The following is a 14,628-nucleotide window of genomic DNA, read 5'->3' as shown; positions in this document are numbered from 1 at the left end:
CTGACTTCAACCAAGTGCTTTTCCAATAATTTTAAATTTCCTATTCAGAAGTAATCAAACTATAGGTACGTTTTCATCAATACAGATACGTTGATTTTCGGTCGGGACCAAAATGAAATAAAGCGGCATTCCAAAACCATAACGACAGTTGGCAGACCGAGGATACATTCCTTCCATCCATCCACAAGAGGATTATGGTCTGACAATAAACGATAAAATATTCAAAATAACCCATGAGAACTTACCCGGTCCATTCGAACCAAATCAAATCCAGATCAAACACCATAAAGCGGTCGATCGCGATATATTTATTGCATCCTTCCGTCTCCCGGGAAATCTCTCACAAGGATTAGATATGTTAAAATATGAGCCATTAATAAATCAGAGATCAATACCGGGTACCCCTTTCGGACTTGGACAAATAGACCGTCCTTTGGATGACGACAATGCGAAAGTAAACAAATTATGTAGAAACGCTCGCTCTCTCACACTTTGCATACCGTAGATATTCAAATTTCGTGATCCGGCCGTACATAAATCGACGATATATTAGGCCCTTCGATGAATGGGGGCCGCGTCCTTGAGGCAGTAAAAAAGGAGATTTTGGTCGCACCGTCAAAAGGACCCACTCGTAATGATACAGAAATCGGATAGGGATGACTCAGGTACGGAGGGGGTTCTCGTTCGCCTTTTCTTCGTCCATCCGGTACCACGTCTATTTGCATATCGAGTGTCATTGCGTCTAATGGGAGTCCGTTGATACTGGCTGAGGTAGACGCGTCGTCTTGCGTGCACTCTTTCTACGGTTCGGGTTACGCCAAAAATTTGCATGCCGTTTCCGATGATGGGGTGAGGCGACGAAAGGGTGGTAAAGCGATATTTTCGAATTTTTTTCACGGGTGATTCCTTGAGAATGGTCTCGGATGACGTGTCGACAGGGGCAGGTGAGACGTTGGCGATTTCGCGAAGATTCGAGTCGAGGGATGGTTTTGGAGATCGTCGAAGGCGAATATTCCTCTTGGTCCACCGAGGAACTTCAATCCGACCTTACAATTTCAATAGGGAATACTCCTTCTGACGAGAACGATGTATTTTTTATGAAATATCTTTGAAACGTCACATTTTCAAATAACCATTTCAACCGTTTCCCAAACAAAATTATTTTAAGTACTTGAAAATGAAAACTGAAAATGGGTATTTAAAATTTAAAGCGTTTCGTTTCTATTGCACAAGTTGGCAACATCGACCGAAATATGCGTTGATAATAAAGGACAAAAAATACACTATCTTGATGAGATAGACAAAGATGGCTGTCTATGGAGTCTGCGACGAACGAGGAAGGTCGTAAAATTTTATGGGATTTTTATGGCTGGTTGATGTTGAGGCTCGCCAGTGTGTACAAGCCTTATGATGGTTGTGAATCACCAGCTGTTACTTTATAAACAAGCTATTGTTCTTTTTATTTTCTAGTAGGAGCTGTTGCCAAATCGTAAACTTGAAACGAAGCGATTTAAATTTTAAAAACTCATATTGGTAGAATGATTTCGAATAGTTTCCACGGTGCATTTGAAAAATTCATGAATGAAACTCATAATTATTCAGTTTAAACTTGCATATGCTGTGATAACCCAAATTGAGGCGAATTCCACATTCCCTTGCCCTTTTCCTTCTGCAGTTTAATTCTTCAAGGGCGTAATTGAGTTTGACCAAGTATTCTTCAGAAATTAATCCAACATAATCTTTTGTTCACCATTTTCGGTATAAAATTGGAAATTAGACCTTAGAAAATCGCGCAAAAACTAAAACTATACCGGATGAGCCTTTGAGTCGTACAAATATTTCAACAGTAGATTCTTGACGTCAAAAAAAAACACTTTTGCCTATACCATTTTGTCGAATCTTTTTGGGACACAATATATCACCCACTTCTTCCAGTTTTCTCATTATGATTATTTTGTGCCATAAAAATACCAAAAATTCAAAGAACCCAACACTTGAACTTGACTAACCCCTATTGTACTCTATTACATTGAGTGGGCTGTGGGGACAGAAGGTTATTAAAACACTGTTATTCTATTGCCAACATTTCGAAATTAATTTATTTCTTTCTCAAGGCTGAAATAAAGTACAATTTTTATAGGTTAGGTGGATCTACAGTTCCAGAAAACTCTCACCTCTAAAATTTAAGATGACTTTGTTGCAAGTAGCAAGTATATCGGTTTTCAAAGGTTTGCAACATAAAGATCAAGAAGAGTGTATTTCGAACCATAGATCTGTGTTTGTTCAAAACTGATGTTTGTTTCTGTGTTGGTTTACATCATCTGAATTTTCTTATTATGTTTGAAATGATTGTAGTATTAAATGTGTAGGCGTCAGAATATCCTATTCATCCGAATTTTGTTAAATCACGATAAATTTAAGAGGTGAGAGTTTTCTGGAACTGTAGATCCACCTAACCTATAAAAATTGTACTTTATTTCAGCCTTGATAAAGAAATAAATTAATTTCGAAACGTTGGCAATAGTATAACAGTGTTTTAATAACCTACTGTCCCCACAGACCACTAAATGTAGTAAAGTTCATAATCTAGGGACGCAAAATCCATATTATGACCCCTATTGTACTTTGCAAATGGAAAGTGGTAGACGTTGTACAACGCCAAGAGAAGACCGTTTTTCAACATTTTCGATGAAAACAGATCTTCTTATCCTATGCAGAATGGAAAGTCAACACAGGTACTCCAATTTTCCTGAGCACAGTCAGAAGATGTACCCATGAAGTCAACCTAAGAGAGAGAGGATTGTTGACTCAAGAGTTCCAGCCATTCTCGAAAACAAGGGTTAAAGATTAGATTGGGAGATGCACATTGACAATGAAAAACTGATGAAATATCTGCAGATTTTTTCAGAACGTCAGAAAATCTTGTGTTTTTTTCTGGGGATATTTGTGAAGATGAAAGAGAGTAGAGAAACTACTCTACTGAGGATACTATACTTTTGTTACTCAGTTAACTCTCCAAACGAAGCTTACTCTCTCAGATACATTTTTCTCATTCATTTCGATGGTTCATCATGAGAAGTACGAGTGGTTATGTAAATTCTTGAACTCTTCTCGTATATCAAATCACAATTCGCTTCTGAATCGTATCGGATGTGAACCCTAGGCCACCTTAACGGCGGCAGAACAATCCGGTAGGTAAATTCGACTGCACTAGGTACCCAGGCCAGATATTCAAATAGCGCCGAAGACGAGACGTTGGTATTTTATTTCGAATTGATAATAATATATGCACGTGTGCAAATCGGACAGGATTAATAGGACCTTTTTTCCGATCAGACAGAATGGCATATCACCGCGCGCCCCGCCTTTTTTAATGCTTATCGCCGTCGCCGCAAGTTTAGGGGTAAGACATTGAGGAGTCCGGAGGGCATTGATGGTTCCAGTTCGGGCTTTGTTCTTAGGGGTGCGTCGAGGGGAAACAAGGTCATGAGAAAGGAAATCCTCGTTGTGTACGTTTAATTTATGCCCGAACGAGGATCCTTTGGGGGTTGGGTGGAAAAACTTGATTTTTTTTAATGAAAGGATGTTTGATTTCGATCCTGAGCTGATACATATTGGAAGGCCGTCATCCTATGAAGAAAACGCTAGTTTAGAGACCAATTATTGAGATTCCCACCCTTCAAATAGTGCACTTTGTTTTTCAATTGAAAAGACATTGAAATAATCACTATTCCTCAATAATACAGGTTCTTTACCTCTAAATGATTGGCCTTAATTTTGACATTCTGTGATACTCAGTTCGAAACTCTTCAGAGAGTAGCAATACAGAATATTTTGAAGCCAATTGCGATGTCACAACTGTTTGTGAAGACCCTGTATTTCGTTACTGACTCAACTCAACTAGCTCACGTGTAAATGCTTGGAAAACTGAGGCCTCGTTTTAACTGAAAGGAAAGAAGCAACTCCAAGAAGTGGTCAAGGTGCTCAAAACCTGATCTGGCTAGGTTTCATCGTCATATCCTTCTCCGACTGTAGACAAACTTGAAAGATCGTAAATTTTTGAGCGACGATGTGGTGATATCAGCTTTGGAAATTTGGTTTGCAGCTCTATCATCTTTTGGCTCTTGGTAGCTAGGCCATCAGTTGGCATATGCCAGAAACAGAAGCCAAAGGAACCTTTCAGAGCTGGTAGAAAAAGCCTTTGGTGAATTGAAGTAAATTATTCCCTAGTGAGTCCTTTGGTTTCACTATAAACTTCTGAAATTGAGACTCTATAGAGTAAAAATGGGTACCTTCTATCTTAAGGCAGTATGTTCGAGTTGTGGGAACAAGGTTTGACAAGAAAACCATAGAGCTACACATATGTGTAGGTTGTAATGAAGACTGCTTCACCAGAGAGATGGTTATAAGACCAGCAGGCTTTGCATAGAGCTGTTTATTTTTCCGATACAGCAAGCCTTCATATCGCATTCTAGATTCTAGATCCAACACATTTTTTGCTTTGTCTAGCAATGGCGAGGCTTTCTAACACCAGGTGATCTAGAGTTTCATCTTCCTCCCAACAGAATCCGCACACGTCGTTTTCTTCTAGACCTGCTCTCCTTAGGTTCTTCCTGAAGCGATAATGTCCCATAAGGAGTGTAGCAAATTCTCGCTGTGATCCAGAAACTTCTAAGATCTCGCGGTTTTGATGTTTCCAATGAACTTTTTGAGGTGTTCTGGTCTCGTAAGATTCCTGCAGAGTAATTCTCTTTCGGTTTTTCCTTCTTTTGGAATTCTTTCTTGTAGGTATATTTTCCCATCTTTTCATAGCAAGTAAATCTTCATTTTCTTCGATCCCTCGAGTGACTGGGAAACCAGGGTAAACACACTGTCTTTCTTGTCCGATTTGTTAATTACTCGAGGTTCAATGTAGCTTGTGGTAGGTCTTGGAACTTCTGGTGTTGGTTGATGAAAGAATCACTGAGTGAAGTGTTTCTGCAGCATGTTGTTCTATATTTGGTTTTTCAGAAACCCACAAAGGGTTTGGGACTCATGCACAGGTTTTAACCTTGATGCCTTTTTGCCAAGTTGGCTTTTCCATTTCTTGTATTATCCCAAGGCCTGGATACTCATAAGAGAGACAACTTAGTCAGTTAATTGACGATCTATAATTTTCCCGAAAAAGAATCAATGACCCAATGAATCGAGAAAACGTGGGAAGAGTCTTAACCTCTTGAAAATATTCCTATTCATCAAGGCTTGAGCAACGTACCTTTCTAATCTCGATCACTTCAGAGATCCGGATCTATGTTTAGGCATAATCGAAATTAGCAAATAACCATCTTGATCTCGTAAGAGCTCCACATACATTCTCACATACATTTTCGGCACAATGGTCGTATTAATTGATGAACGGGTTCTTTGAGGGGGGGGCACCTCTAGAATAATTCATGGAATTGATTCACGTAGACAAAGACGTCCCCGATCGGGAACCGTAGGAATACGACGATCTCATTATTTCGCGGGTAAACCGATAGGCGTATCGCGTATCCGTACGGACATGAGCGTCTAATTTTATGCCAGTATGCAAATAAAACCGGTATTTATACAGGTAATTCTTTAGCAACCCGTATGATTGTACGGGTGATATTTAATTGATCTTGGCCGTACGGGGTAGATTGGGGTCTTGGATTTCTTGCATATTCAACGGATCGATTGAATATGAGTCGGTGGGAAGATTGTTGTAGTACGGCTGGCGATGTCCTTTGGGATATATCTGCTCCAGCTGTTGGCCTCGGGCTTTGGTAATTGGGAATGGGGAATTTTGTCGATGGACGAGACCTCAGAAAGGAAAACACTGAAATTTCTCTTAGTTGGGACATTGTGATGGGCAAAATTGAGCAATTTTTGAGAAAAATAGCGATTTTTTTTAGTTAGAATGGTCCAAATTCACTATGTGATTCCTGATGATAACTTTTCTATTTAGTACCCAATATTATCAGAGAAAAGGTAAAAATTATGTGAATACAATTGCATGTCTTTCAGAGTAACAAATCATTTTCTCTGTACTTTCAAAATTGGAGAAATTGAAAGCAAACTGGCAGGTACTCTCAAAAGTATCGAACTTTTTTTATTTTCTAGTTATAAGGAAAGATATTTTGCATGAATTTTTCTATCAGTTTTCTTCAACTATACAAATTGTAAGTGAATATTTACGGAAAAATTTAAGGGGTGATTCCTTGTGAAAATATGATGTGAGTCTCTCATAAAGGTTATTACTCTCCTACCATACACCCCCCTAAAGATTGAAAGCAATCTTCAACTTTTTTCATGGAAACTAGAAAAGTAACAGAAACGAATTCAAACACGCATTTTAAGGGAGCTAGAAGGCAATCAGTAAAAATGTTGGTGGTTTTTCTCTATAATATCAGAAAAATATCTGCCTACTAGGTGTATTCAAGTAGGAAGATATTTGCAGCCTTTACGTAGGTAACAATTGATGAGTATTTTTTTTCTCAGTAACCCACACTTTCATCATGAAATCATACATCTTATTTGTTCAAAATCAAGGTACCAAATATTGATTTTACAATGGTATATTATGAATAAGGAAAAAATATTCTTGCGAAACAAATTTCAGGGGTGGCTTTTTCTGCCCCTTGTATTCATAACGGAACAACGCCAAAATTTTGTTTTGATTGCTTTTTTGGACCCTTAGAAATTTTTAAATCTGTTTCATTTCTCTCAGTTTTCTAAAAAAAAAATTGCTTTTCAGATGTGATCTGTGGGGGGCTTCTCAAAGTGAAAAATTGTCAAAACCTATGACACATAGTTTGCAAGTGATGATGATAAACTTTTAGACACATCGAACACGTAGATTTAGCTTGTTATTCTGGAGGGAATTTCGATTCTTCAGGGGTGGCATAGGCAAAGCTCGCTATGAAAACTTAAAATAGCTATATTTTTTTATCAGGGTTGAATCGGAAAAACGGTAAGTGAAAACAGTGTTTCTTTCAACCTCAAGGATCCACTGTTAAAATATTTGTAGGTGTTATAGTCCCACCTTGGATATTATAGACTTACTTCAGCATGAATGATTCATACAAAATATTATCTATATCAGGAATTTCTGCATTCATTTGGTATCAATTTTAATATTGCATTCTTGGCTTCTTCAGACATGTTTTCTTCATTTTTGTATGGAAAATTCGAACATTTTCAGCGCTCTCTGGCCCTTCTTGATAATGGTGATATACCCACGATTCCTGCAATTTGAGAACTTGAACAAATGGATATAATATGCTGGTTTAAAGATCTCTTTGCTGGAAATATTGTATGCTCTCTTAAAAATATGTATGTTAAGTGTCACTCAAACTATGCTAGGCTCTGAGTCGCTTTTCCTCAAGGTACAAGGGAGTAAGAAAATAAATTTGGTTCCTTGGACAAGTTACATTTAAAAGCTACGTTGGCCAGTGAAATTCGAAACGCGGATCCCGTTCCTCCTCGAAGTGTTCCCCCACATACTTCGACACCTTTCGAAATCCTCCGAGAAGGGTTGAAAAGGACGACGTGCATGCCCGAAGACAGATGGCCCTTCGACCAGGATAGTCCTCCGCTTCGACTTTGTCCTTCGCGCTTCTGGCACCGACGACGCCAGATGTTCCGGCAACGGGAAATTTATGCAAATTCAACGTACTGTAATTAAAATTTATCGATAGGGTACATTTTTAATTATTTTTATCGATGTTTTCCTACCGATCGGGGCGGAGATTAGAGGCCCGGAATTGCTGATACAACGTTTCGGGCATGAACGAATTTAAAAGTTGACTTTCCCGGCCTTTTTCGACGATGAATTATTAAGAGCCGAATTGAAATTAGCCGAGAGGGGACGTTGGACATGATAGCGGAACGGGGGAGACTTGTATTTTACGAATCATCGCCGGTTTATGCGAGGAATATCAAGTAATGAATAGCAGTTTATATTTTTCGCAAGTTACGATTCGATATAAGCCTCTTTGCCACCTATTGTTGCTGCAATTCACGCAATTAAGGCCAAAAGGCCTTTTGAATGAGTCAAACGGCATCTCCTTTGAAAGGTGCACACGAAAAATGTACCTATAATGTAAAGGAGACGACAAAACCCGAAGACAAATAGGTAGATACTCTGGAAGGAATTTCCAGAGGCTGTAACACTCCAAGAAATTCCTTGGGATTCTAAACATAGAAGTAGAATTTGCTACACTTCCCTCCTGGATTCCTCACAGGACATTATCGCCTCAGGAAGGACCTAGTTCTATATCTAGGTGATTCTGGGTTTGTTCCTCCTCCCCACACATCCTGCTATGATCAGGATCAACTAAATCTATCGATTTCCCATCGATGACTGACATGGAAGCAATGTTGTTCTGGTAACATTGACTCGTTCTTTTGGAAACCATTCTAAAGCCGTAAAAATCACGTAAACAGAAGTAGTTCTGCATGTTAAACGTGTGAAATGTAACTGATAATTTGTGAGCGCTTAGCAGCAATTTTGTGAACGATTACATTTTTGTTTCTTTACAGGTTGCTGACGATATCAACGTGACTTCCCTTCGGTTGGCAGAAAAAACAAGGTAAGTTCACCTCCTACATCTGAAATAAGTATAAAAATGCAGTTTCTTCAAATGTCGAATGATCGTAGATATCATTTTTCTGAATGAAGACGTTGCAAATATCAAAATGTTTCATTCAGACGTCAATTTTACGGTTTTCAAAAATACCATTTCGAGATTCAACGATGTTTTAGTTCATATACATAGTGACTTTCGTGCAATTTGAAATATTCATTGAGTTTGTGATTGTTGATGCAGTATCCTCGGTTAACTTTTGAATTTCGGACGAGTTATAAATCATATGAACTGTCAGATAGGCTTGTAAACGACAATTGCTATACCCATGTCCACAAGACGTGACATCAGATGTCCATTACATACCTGATTAGCTGTATGTGAATACATGGTGTGAATGAATAGTTGAGAAATATTTCAAAGAGTAACTCAACAAATAGTGTGGATATTTTCTGTTATTGTTTTTGACCAGCCACTGCTTAGACACAGCTTCCTCAAAATGACACCTAAAAGGCAATTTTTAACCTTTTTCCCAAAAACCAGGACTGAGCAGACTTCCACAAGGCAATCTTTAAAACTACCCTGAAATTCAAAAATGGTACAATGATTAACCAGATGATTTATGGTTTCTTCAGGTTCCCCGCATTCACAACTAGGGCTCTCAACTGAAATCCATCGGAAAAGCATACTATTTTAACGTCCGATTCAGAATACACCATATTTTCCTAGGAAGATCAAAACCAGGCACTCTATTCGAGGGATCACTAAATAATTCTTGGTTGAAAATAGCGCACGAATTACATTCAGACTGCCAAATGTCCTTGTTCCTTACATCCGAATTGAGGAAAGAGTTGCACCAAGACTTCAGTCTTGAAATCTTATTTTGTGGAATAAAGGATAGAATTATTCAAAGAATTCGTAATTGCATATTATGAAGACTATCCAGTCTAGAAGTACTAGAAACAGCCAAAATCAAGCAATTTGGGATACCCTGTACAGTCCAGTCCAGGATGTCCAGGAGCCGATGTTAGTATTTATCTCAGTTCAACCCATATGCAGTGCGACCACAAGGTCACAACAGGTCAGAACAGTATACAAATACTGTTCTGACTTGCCTTGGCATGCTAGACTATCGTCTCGTAAGTTAGTATCGGTCTCACAGTCATGACGTACATTCATAGTAGTATTTTTGGGTTTCCTCCCCAAGTCTCACCAGCCAGACTTCTGAACGTCATCAACTCTGTGCTAACAGTAAACTCCATGTGCTTGTTCCACATAAGCTACTAGAAGGGTTATTCCCAGGTATTTGACTTCAGACTTTCAATCTATGATGTCTCCATTTAGACCGAAGGATCTCAGAGCTTGAAATTTCCTTTTCCAGGTAAATAGATTACTGTGCTCTTTGTTGGGTTCATGATTAGATTCACTGACCAACACCACTGCTAACTATCGGTTACGAAACTATGGAAATCTATGACCAAATGCCAGGGATATATCCAGAGGGAATAATCTCGATAATTGTCCATAATATTTTCCATTTGCGTATCGCCTGAAAAACTTCTTCTACGCCATCTTTTCCTCAAACAGCGGGGGTTTTCCGACCGACCAACTCTCCGCAAAACAAACATACCAATTTCCACCGACCTGTATCGAAACGGCGCCATCGATTTTTCCCAGGAAACGGAACCGATATGAATATTCATGGCACACCATATTATACGCGATCGTAGTTTTATAAATACAACATACAACGCCGCAGCGGTCGAAACGGGGCCAATAATAATCATCGAAATATAAAATAGCCGCGGCCGCGTTATCGGCCCTGATATCGGACGGCCGACAGTTGTCGAATTTCGCCGGTTGGCGATCCCGCCGGCCGATAAAACCAACCGTCTCTTCCTCGCCGATGAGGGGGTCGGAGGTAGGCGCATTATAGGCGGTCTAATACGCGCTTATTGACCCACTGAATTAATTACAATTTGTGAACGTGTAAAACTCCCCCGTCGGTTTTGTTTCTTTTTTTTTTGTTCGATTTCCACGACAAGTTGACTCATTTTAGCGGCGCGTGTGTATCGACGGTGTTGCGTGTTCGGCGGGCCGGTCCGTATACATAGATAGATTACGTTTTTATTCCAATTCATCGATTGGCAGTTTCATGAATAAGTGAGGGCGTTGAATTGGGGACAAATGGGTAAATCGCCGTGGGGGGCGGCGGCCGCGACGTTGTCTAATTGGATTTCGGCGTTTCCCGCAATTGGGTATCGACGTGATAATTTCTTTTTTAAACCTTTCGTTTTCCACCCGATAATCAGATACAATAATTTGGTCTAGACGGTTATGAAAAAAACTAGTTGATGATTGATTGTAGTGATTTCAAAACTTTGAAGGACGGTCTTCCACAAGGATCAGTTTTAGCACCTCTTCTTTTCAATTTATATCCACCTGATATCCCTACTACTTCTTCTGAGACATTTACGCCATAATCAAACCCAAAGTCATTTTAATTTTAAAGCTTCCTTTAACCCTACTAAAAATGACAGTAAAGGAAGCTTAAAGTGACTTTAAATTTGATTAAGAAACCGGACGTTATATACGCTGCTGATATTGCCCTCGCATTCCGCCAGTCTGATTTTAGATGTATAGAGAATAATCTATCTAGAGATTTAGAAATTTTGGGGAATTACTTTATCGAGTGGCGTTTGCATCCTAACCCAAATAAAACACTTTCGTGTTTCCATTCGACTGATCATCGAAAATATAGAAAATTGAGCGTTGTTTTAAGTAATTCTTCTTTGAAACATTACCTCAATCTGAAATATCTAGGAGTTGAGCTGTGTTCCTCGCTGGTGAAAACGTTGGAAGGAGTCTTGGACTCGATTTTCGTGAAGGGTCCATTAGTGGAAACTGCTTCACGATATCCTGGTATGTCTTGAAGATATAACCAAATTTTGATATTTAGAAGATTTTGAAAATGTGCATGTCTTCTACATTTTCGAAAATTGTGATGAAAACTTTCTACACGAACTTTTCCTTTGGGAATGCGACACTATATTCAACTTTTTGTCTTGCACTAAGGGTGGAATTATGAATAACTTCTTTATTTTTAATACGGATGGTGGTATCTTCTTTTCATGTTATAAAACAAATTGCATTTCGAAAATATATTTATGTATGTTGATATATTACTTCTTTACTGAAGGCAAAATCGCCATTTCATTGAAATTTCAATTTTTCATAGAATGATAGAAGAATGAAACCATTGAAAACAAAATTCATAGAATTTCATTGGTTTGCTGAAATATCTATAACTTCGATAAAATAAGATATACCTAAGTAATATATCGACATATGTACGGGGTGAGACTCTGACAAATATTTCAACAGTAGATTCTTGACGTCAAGAGAAACGCTTTTTTTTTATCAGGGCCGAATCGGGAAAAATGGTATGGGAAAAAATGTTTCTTTTGTGAAGTTCAATTGAGATATCGTGAAACGGTTTCAACTAATGGACTTTTCACGAAAATCGAGCCCAGAACTGCAACGTTTTCTCATTATCTAGTCTAGAAGTACCGAAAACAGCGTAAGTCAAGCGATTTGACGTACTCGGTAAAATTGACCCTTAAATCAACATCCTAAAACTGGTAGTTCTTTCAACTTTGAGTTCCAACGAGCACTAGAGCTGAACTCTGGTAGTTCCATGGCGCGGCAATTTTGATGCGGGTTAGTTCAAGTATATACTTGCGTTGGGCTAAACGTTTCAATTCTGAATACTTGAATACCACAGCTGATCGATAGAAACTATCAGAAAGTTTCTTCAATTGATCAAAATATCGTTGTCGCTGCCTCTATTTCCAAATGGTTGTCATTTCCAAATCTTTCCTATTTATAGCACACATTCAAACGATCGGTTTCTAACTGTGGTATAGAAAATTGAAGGCTCTTTCCATGTGTTCCCAAACAAATCAAATCTAATCGCTATCTAGTGACATATATAAAATTCAACGATATCTAAGCGTTACCAAACCAAGCAGGCTAACGTCCGACATTCCTATTTCCAATACAACCGCCTCGTATCACCAATAACGAAAAAAAAAAAAACGATATTTCTTCGCGATAAGGCACCCCCATCCGTCATCTCGCCTCGGAAGATCGGACGCGACCCGCCAATAAAACTGCGACCTCCCGATGACCATCGATCATCGCGAGCTGAAAAATGCCGAAGAATTCGCATAATTTCAATTTGTCTGAATCGGGGGGGGTGCGAGATATCGCTCGCAAGATATCAGCCCGCGGTCTGATGGGAAGGGAAGCTCCCCAATTACTACAAATCATCCGGTTTTTTCCTCCGCGCGAACCCTTTCTGTTCCCCCCCGAATTTTAATTGTTTTAAAACACATTGCCGATTTCTGAACGTAGCCGTGCGGTCCGGAAAGTTGGCGGTGCCACGCTGTAGATCGCAGGCGGCACGTTTCGTACAGGAAACGGATTAGCCGGGGGAGGACTGGATAGATCGGGATATAACTTCGACTCTTTCAAGTTGGAGAACGATTTTTCTGTGATGGAAATGACTTCGACCTTGTCTTTCGCAATCTAGACCCAAATTGGGCCTTCAGGGTGAACTGCTGAAAACTAGATATAAATGAAAGGCTAATCTACTTGAAAGACTAATCCTCTTGAAAGACTTACCTACTTGAAAGGCTGATTTACTTGAAAGGATAATCTGCTTGACTACCTAACCTACTTGACTGGCTAACCTACTTGAAACGCTAATCTACTTGAAAGGCTTATCTACTTGAAAGGCTGATTTACTTGAAAGGATAATCTGCTTGACTGGCTAATTCACTAAACTAGCTAATCTACTTGAAAGATTGATATACTTGAAAGGCTGACCTACTTGAAACGCTAATCTACTTGAAAGATTGATATACTTGAAAGGCTGACCTACTTGAAACGCTAATCTACTTGAAAGATTACTCTACTTGAAAGACTGACCTACTTGAAAGGCTGATTTACTTGAAAGAATAATCTGCTTGAGTGGCTAATTCACTCAACTAGTTAATCTACTTAAAACGCTAATCTACTTAAAACGCTAATCTACTAAAAACGGTAATCTACTTGAAAGATTGATATACTTGAAAGACTGACCTACTTGAAACGCTAATCTACTTGAAAGATTAATCTACTTGGAAGACTGACCTACTTGAAAGGCTGAGTTACTTGAAAGGATAATCTGCTTGACTGGCTAATTTACTTAACTAGCTAAACTACTTGAAAGGCTGACCTACTTGAAACGCTAATCTACTCAAAAGATTAATCTACTTGAAAGGCTGATTTACTTGAAAGGATAATCTGCTTGACTGGCTAATTTACTCAACTAGCTAAACTACTTGAAAGGCTGACCTACTTGAAACGCTTATCTACTCAATAGATTAATCTACTTGAAAGGCTGATTAACTGGAAGTTTTCCAGGAAGATAATAATTTTCTACTCAGCAGAATCTAAGACGAACACACTTCTCACTTGCTCGTACCTCCTAGGGGGAAATAAAAAAAAATTCCCGAGTGAAAATCAGATCAATGGTCTTCCGAGAGAGCTACTCCTGAGCGAAGATATCATTAATACTATAACGTTGATAAAAAATGATCACCGAATCGTATCAAATTTTTTGCCATGTTGAAGTGTCGGTGGAGGGTATGGGAAATTTGAAATGGCGAGCGCCGAAGGCGCGTGGCCGGGTAGAGCGGTAAATGGAACGCAAGAGTAAGAATCGAGCTTTCCGAAAATGCCTAGATCGTATTTTTACCCCGTCTAGAAGTGTCCGAAAATTGCGTGAGAAAATCGCGAAATTCACGATTTTCGCGAAAAGGTACCAATTTGATTTGATTAGCTTGAGAGATCCGCGGTAGCTCGAGAGCCGGGATGGGTGTCGAACTAAGCTCGAAGAACCCGAAATTAAAATAGGCCTGTTTTTTTTCCCGAAGCCCGAACGATATTACCTAAAAAAGCGTAAGAATTTTGAAAATTTTTGACGTCTATTAAA

General features: G+C 39.0%; 1 long non-coding RNA gene across 1 annotated transcript in view; it reads left to right on the top strand.

Moving 5' to 3' along the window:
• The window catches only part of LOC123320769, an 80,854-nt gene that overhangs the window by 3,537 nt on the left and 62,689 nt on the right, over nt 1–14,628 (top strand). Inside the window, exon 2 of the long non-coding RNA XR_006538796.1 lies at nt 8,545–8,594. This is a non-coding gene — a long non-coding RNA (uncharacterized LOC123320769). The remainder of the gene's footprint in view (nt 1–8,544; nt 8,595–14,628) is intronic.

This window comes from Coccinella septempunctata, chromosome 9 (assembly GCF_907165205.1).
Source record: "Coccinella septempunctata chromosome 9, icCocSept1.1, whole genome shotgun sequence".
Taxonomy (NCBI): domain Eukaryota; kingdom Metazoa; phylum Arthropoda; class Insecta; order Coleoptera; family Coccinellidae; genus Coccinella; species Coccinella septempunctata.
Note: the sequence above shows the minus strand (reverse complement) of the source record. Positions and strands in the feature narration are given on the sequence as shown.